Below are 7,644 nucleotides of genomic sequence, written 5' to 3'. Positions count from 1 at the left end.
AGCGAGAGATCATATCCATCCAAATGCTACTATACAGTGTGCGCTTTTGATGCGAGGCGTTGCAAAGGCGACGAAAAGGTAATGGGCAACGTTTCGCGGAAGCGCACGCGAAGCTAGCGACGAGCACGGCCAGCGTCGCCAGCGTGTCTGGAGAGAGCGGCCCTGCAGCGTCTTTGGAGGTGTTAAGCCCGGAGGCATCGTTGAGACCAGACCGGTAAGCCCCTTTCAGGTGTGTTTCGATCGCCGCCTGGACAAGAGAACGGCAATCCAATATGGCGATGGGGGCGGGAGATGATTTTCGATGAAGTTGTTATCCTCAGTTGATTTTTTGTTTCGCATCCGCTGAGTTATTCTCACTTGGTGCGAGTCAGTCCACGATACAGATAGCAATATGGATGGGAGATCTTTGCAATGTAGCATCTTTGCTTCGGCTGTATCACTCGCCCAGTACAAATCTGAAAAAACCACTCCGTCCGAGCGATTAGCCTGCTGCTGCTGCTGCTGCCGCCGCCGCCGCCGCCGCCGCCGCCGCCGCCGCTTGCATTACTTCGAAAACGTGTTTCTCTAGAAGGATCGCCGCCATACGACATAACTCAATTCAGGTGCTATTTGGGCTCAGAGGATTAGAAGCTAGCCAGCTTTAAAAGTATAACCATTTGTTGGGTCTGCATATTTGTGAAAATGACTCTTGCAGAGGAAGGGTGAAAGTAACAAAATCACTTTTATTCTTTGCACTTCGCCAATAGATACAAAGGGAAGCAGCTGTAGAACAATGCATCGTTCTCGATTTTTGTGTTTATGAAAGGGATAAACTCCCTTTGATCGGGACCGTCAAATCTTGCGTTGGCGTACACCGGCATAAACACGCACGGTATTGGAAAATTTAAACGGACTTTTGATTTGTACGGCATTTCATTTCATTTCTACTGATACTAAAATAACTATATAGACACCATGACAAATAAGTTAAAAGCACGATATTCAGTAATTATTAATCTCGCACGCCACTTCTCATTTCTCGACAGGTTCAAAGGTCGAAAGTTGTCTGTTTGCACGGTAGCCAGTGCTTCCGTACCAATGTTTAAAGATTTGCTGAACTTTCTCAGAAGTTTTTCTTTTCGGCGCAGATATCACAATAGAACTAATAGTTTAACAGAGTTATCCTCTGTATTTTCTGTATGGTGAATGCCGTGGAAAAGATAGCATTTTGAAAGTCAAAGCATGTACGAGTATCTTGAATTGATAACGGAATTAATTTTGTAGAGATTTTGCTTTCACCAGGTTTGCATTTTCTAAAAAATACGCCTTTAAGTACTATATTTTTTACCGGAAAACGTTCGGACGAGTTAGAAAACTTTTATTTTTATAGAAATCTCCTGGTCAAAGCAAACGATTGTTTACTACGTCTTCTATCAGTAATCAAAATAAATCTAGTTACCGCTTATAAATCCTAAAGTATTATCAGACATTGACTAAACTATTTTCTACACAAGTATTTCTTGTGAAGTGAAAATTCTCAATTTTCAGTTAATAACTGTATTTTTTTGTTTATAATGGCGAGATAACTGTGTTCCTCACAATGGTACGTTTGGCCAGTATTTTCAAAGATCACTACGCATAAATGTTTCGTACCAAGTACTACGTAACAATCTGGACGTCCAATATTTTCGCTCCTTGAAGGGTGATCAGTCAAAGCTGAAATTTCAGGACATCGCTGAAGAGTTTGAAGCCTATCAAGAAGCTGTTTTCTTCGTTTCGCTCGCGTATCTGCTAAATGTGCTATTATAGTTCAGATCAGTATCTAATAGCACGGATCTCTCATACGAAAGCTGGACACGTCCTGTTCTCGTTAAATGTACTGAGCCATGTAAACTTCTATGTCGCTCACATCATCAGTCCCTAAAACGAAAGAACTTCTGAATTCTTGTACGAGCAGTATTGCATTCTAGACGTATCGACTGGCGTTTTCGATCACTGTTCGTACAGCCAATCAAACTACGCTTTGGTATTTACCATTAATTGCTAGCCGTATTGGATTTTAGGGGATGGCTGCCAAATTGCTCGTGTATAGCTCGTTCTATCCGTCTGATTTCGATTGGATCGCTCAACAAAATGCCTTCAGGGTTTCTTTAATATCTTCTCTTGATAAGGATCGAATGCTTGCCCGTTGCTTGCGGTCCAGTGTTATTTCAGGCTGCGGTGTTCATAGAAGCCTTGTGCAATATGTCAAACATAGGAACCTCTTCTCTTTTCCACCCTACCTTAATAGGTAGAGTGTACGCGGTACCATGAGCATAGGCAAAAATTGATAAATAATGATACACGCAACTATTTAGTGAAGAAGGAATAATTATTTCGCCCATTACTAACAACTGTCACACTAATACGAAGCACCCAACAGGTAAAGGGAAATCGGTGTTTATCTAGAACTATTTCTTCCTATGATAGTTATAGAATAGATCTCTATGATGATAGAATAATGGCTTTTACACACGATCGCTTGGTGTCGTTTGACCCGATATTATTTCGTTTAGTAGCAGATCATATGCAGAGCCTAAACGATTGTGGGTGGTGGGCTAGGACGACTGATGGGCAGCCTGAGGCGCTCACTGTTTCCAGCGACAGAAACCGTACAATGCGGTGAATGGCATGAAAATATTTGTGGGTACTAGCGTATCGTGGTCGTACTACTAGTAGTAGAGATGGTAAAAGTATTGGCGTCCATCAGATATGGGAGTCACTTCCTCCGCTTGAGGAAGGACGGGTTAGCTGATCGTGCCGGTGAATGCGTCCAAAAGGTAGGCCCAGTTAGTCGCTTCAGTGCACATGAGAATTTACTGGTCCTTCATTTGAACAACGACATGTGCAGCAGCCTATCGAAAGTCGCAGCGATGAACTGGTTGGCGGTACGAAGTCATTGACTGAGTCGCGCCCACTGGAGTAGATTTTGGCCAGGAACCGACGTAGCGCGCAGCCCTAGTACGATACTGCGACGTTGTGCATTGCAGCTCCTGTCTGTGGCCGGCTACGTTAGTAGGTAGTTTCTATTCTACGATATACGACAAAAAGCGTACATTAGTGGTAGGCTTCTTGTTCGATTCTCCCAGCCGCAAGGCCTTTGGTGCGGTCTTCCTGAGGAAGCACGGTCCAGCGTCCTTGCCGTATGGCTTGAACAGCGGGGCAGTGAAAAGTATCAAGAAAACGTCACCCGCCTGTGAGTGAGCAGACTCAGCCCAGAGGAAGACGGGTACGAACAACACCTGACCGGTAATTCCAACTCCCAGGCGTGCTCCCACAGAAACTATAAGTGGCTATGCTACAACCACGAGTACAGCGGACTTAGTTATCTACGATAATTTATTGTTACGTACATCTTTAAACCTCGCACAGAAGCTAAGCGAGATTACACGGCAAAGAGTTACGTTACAAAACCAGTCCAGTAACGTGAACGACTACGGCAGTGCCTTAGAATATGTCTCAGACAAAAAATGTCTCTGACATAACGTTCAGTAGCGTAGGAAACGCAAGGTACTGATCGGACCAGACCATTAGGCGCGCGCCATAATGATCGAGGGACCAGCTTCTTCTATTTGTCTCTACCGGTATGAGTTACATCAAAAGAATGGGCATTCGGCTCTGCAGAATACCCACAAAGCTTAACTGGATTCTCCCGCAGAAGGCAGAAAATTTCGCGTCGCCGTTAAGAAATATAGGGTTTCCCTCAGTGATATAAGAGACTCGATGATTATCAGACGTTTTTGTTTCATGTTAACCTACCCGAGGAAGCAACCCCGAACAATTTGCTCGTGGCCACTATATGGTACAGTCCGCGTGGGACCCGTCTAGCTGAATGGGCTAGGGAGGAGACTGTGTTATCCTTCAGTGAAAGTAATCGAGTAAGAGTCCTGGGTCGCCTTAAAATGGACATCGTCGTTTCGTAACAATGTATTACCCAAATGTTTTTCTCTCGTTTGAATAGGGATAATGGAGAGGAAAATGGCCGTTGCGTTTAAGTTGCATAAGGAAAATAAATGGATGTAGCTTGCATGACCTGGGTTTCATAACGAATAGGAGAAGAGGAATATGGACCCACCTGGTAGATTAATCTGTGTTGAGATGATACATTTCATTTCGACGGCCGGTTGTCAGCGCAATGGAGAACACGTAACTGGAACAGCATCCCTGCCACAAGGAAAATTATTCATCGACAACAGGCGCCCCTCCATTTGGTAAAGAATTTCGAGCGAATCTAGTCATATTCCATTTGCTGTCGGCGTGTCGACAGTTGTCAGTAAATTGCACGTACGATAATGCTAAGACAATACCATAGCCGATAATCGTTCCATAAGGTTTCTGCCGATGTTCATGAGGAAGTTAGCCCGATGAAATATCTGAACGTCATTTTTTGACAAGGTTAGAAACGGTAGCACCGTTTTTGTTTCATGATTCTGGACGATCCGTCGTTATTGTTGTCACCCAAACACTGTCAGCTTTCAGTCAAAACGGGTGCGCTAACCATGACGAGAACGCTGTCAAAGTGCCATCGCCCTCTTACGCTTAATAGTCCACGATCTGTCACAGAGTTTACGTTAATATTATCGCTATACTTGTCGACCTTAGACCGGAATTCGTTATTCCAATACACACAAAGACACGTTTGTATATATATTTATCGTACGCATAAGTGTGTGTGCGTGCGTGCGTGTCTCTACGTGCAAGTGCGAGTTTCATGCAGACTTCTCATCGCAAATATCATTGCGCTCAGCTCCTAGCAACCATTTATAATATTGTACCCCACATAGCAGCCAATTTCATTTGGCATCATTACCGTTTAACAAACAACAAAGCTAGGTCGACTTCTGGTTGTCGACAACGGCTAGTTGCTGTTAACTCATTCTCCGATAGGCGATACGAAGCTAGGTGTAGGTACTTTTCTTACCATCTTGTGTACCACTACGTGGAACGGAGGGCCAAATGCAGAACTGACAGCCAAAAAAAAACATTGGAAAAGCTCCACGCTCGGATCCTGTCGTTTGTGGCTCCTGTTATCGGGGCGGCAGCGCGATAACTTCGTCGGATGGATCGACCAAAGGTAAGCGGGACATGTTAGGCGTCCGGCCCAGGTGTGCGGGAAGGCACCACTGCTGCGCCAAGGAATGTTGTCGTCAAAGTCTCAGCCGGCTGGATTGCTGCAGCTCCTCTTGTTGTCATTGCGGTCGTTGTCAAGCCTCAAGCATCGTTGAAGCCAGCCGCGCTGGCCGGGAGCGTCAAGCTACTTGCGGTAGGGAAAAATTTTCGCACGACGAAAACCGTCAAATCGTACTCTGCCGCCACAGTGGCCACTGCGGCAGGTAGACAGCGCACCGACTCTGCATTCCACAGCTGTGAGTCAACTCACACCGGCAGCGAACATCGGGTATGGCCAAACGACATCAGTAAAAGCATCATCACGAACGCTATAAACAAAAAGAGCGTGAGAACCATCGAGGAAAGCCTCTATCTGACTTTATTTACGCCATTTTCGCAGCGGTAACAACGTCAGCCATCGCAATAGCTACGGCAATCTTCGATCAGCTGAGAGACTAGCGGCGATTGCAGTGCAGCCAAACGGAGCTTATGCTGAGCTGCTGTCACGCTGCGGACCCAACGCTGCGGAGTGGCAACGGCGGCACTTGCTGGCCTTCTACTCGACTCGTTGTTGTCCTTTCTTATATTGAGTGCCTTCACTGCAATCTCCTAACTGCGTTTCGCCATTGCGGTGGCGGTACGCATTCACGCGAGGCAGTCTTCGACATGGACGGAAAAAGACCTACACCCCTTTTTCCCACCCCCCCGATGTCTTCAGTTTTCGGCTGGATCGTCTGCGATTTGGGACGCACTTTTACGCGGTTCACTTAATTCAGCTGAGGCATGCCGTTCTCGAGCTGCCTATTGTCGTCATCGCCGTAGGCCTCACTACCACAGGCTGTTGCACGGTCTACCGGTGCGTGGTGCCCTGTTATTACAATTCAACTTACCGAGCAGTGAGGGACACAGCGGCAAGATTCTCTTTACTCGTACGCCCTGGTACGGTGTGTCCAGCGAAACGCCAAGGAAGCAGCGACTGGGGATTAAGGAAAAAGGTTTGTCACAAGAGAAATTGCCGAACTATTTTTTTAAAACTACTCACTGTTGAAAGAAATTGGCCTATTACATGAGCAAAACACGGTGATTTTACCTATAACCACTATATATATGCATACGCATTACACTAGCGGGTGGAGAAGCAATAGCCACTGTATGATTATGATCTGGCAACATATTGATACATGATGAAGGCAGCACAATTCTTCATCGTGGTCCTCAGGGCTCTGGATGCGCGTGATGGTCGTATGCTTAGTTCATAGTTGTTGTTGTTGTTGCTGTTGAAGACTATTGGCGGCACTTGTTACGGCTGGTGGCCGTGGGGAAACATGGCAAATAGCAGAATCGAACATGTAACAAAGACAGTCCATAAAAATGTTCGCTAATAGGAATATGGCCGTGAGAATCCTGAGTGTCCGCCGACTTCGCAGTTGCCGTCATAAGGGACCTACATTTTGAGTTGATTGGCTCTTGTAAAGCTAAATGGTGATTATTTTCCGCCGAAAAGATCTTTCTAATTAAACATGCGCGTGTATCTTTGTGTCGTTCATGTGATAGTAGACTACAATTCCTGTCGTTATACATACTGTCATGAGCAACGCCGTGCCTCTTATAATAATACCATTTATTATTATTGCTACTTACTTTTGAGACTATACCCGCGCAGTTTTAATTCTTATCTAACAGTTCTTAATCCGCGCAGTGAGAAATGATCGTCATATCTATAACGGACGTCTCAATAAAACAAAACTAATCTGTATATTGTCGCCGATGGCACATTGTGAACATGGAGAATCGGTATGGAGGGCAATCTGTCTGTGCAACCAGATCTAATCGATACTTAATAAGATGAAAAGCAGTGGAATAACGTAAGAGATAAGGACGATGCGGATTATGACAAAGTTCGCATTTTGAAAAAGGGCTCCATTCGTTGTCTGACGACGATCAGTGCACTATCACTCCTGATAAACAACTTAATTCAACATAAGACATATTCAAATAAGTCATTTTCAAAGTCAATTCATAAGTCATATTCAAAGAGACAAAGCCAGTTTAGAAACAAAGATGTCATAGCTCTACTCTCGAATCGGTGCACGTACGTGTCGCGAACAGGGATGCGTACCATGTATTGCTGGAGAACGTTGAAACCATGCCAAATCACAGCCATGATTGAAAATCGATAAAGTGATATTAGAATAACTTCACTTAAGGTAGAACTTGATGCAAGGCCAAGTTTCGTTTGCAGGCTTGACAAATGTAGGTTTTTAGTTTATGTGAGAGCTCACGCGCTGTTCAATAATGGCACGTAGACTAGCCACAGAGTGAGCTCTATAATAGGATATTATAGTGTAGCAAAAGGAAAAATCTCTGTAATCTTCAAAAGTCTGTTGACAGTCTAGCGTTCTAGTCGTTACCATCGTTTTAGGTGCTTCTTTTATGGCCTTAATATTCCTATGTACAATCTTTCCAAAATGATACTATTCTAAAGGCTCAAACAACACACGAATATATCCATCAGTA

The sequence above is a fragment of the Varroa destructor genome, unplaced genomic scaffold, assembly GCF_002443255.2.
Source record: "Varroa destructor unplaced genomic scaffold, Vdes_3.0 BEIS01000001.1, whole genome shotgun sequence".
NCBI lineage: Eukaryota > Metazoa > Arthropoda > Arachnida > Mesostigmata > Varroidae > Varroa > Varroa destructor.
The sequence above is the reverse complement of the archived record's forward strand: the minus strand, read 5'-3'. Positions refer to the sequence as shown.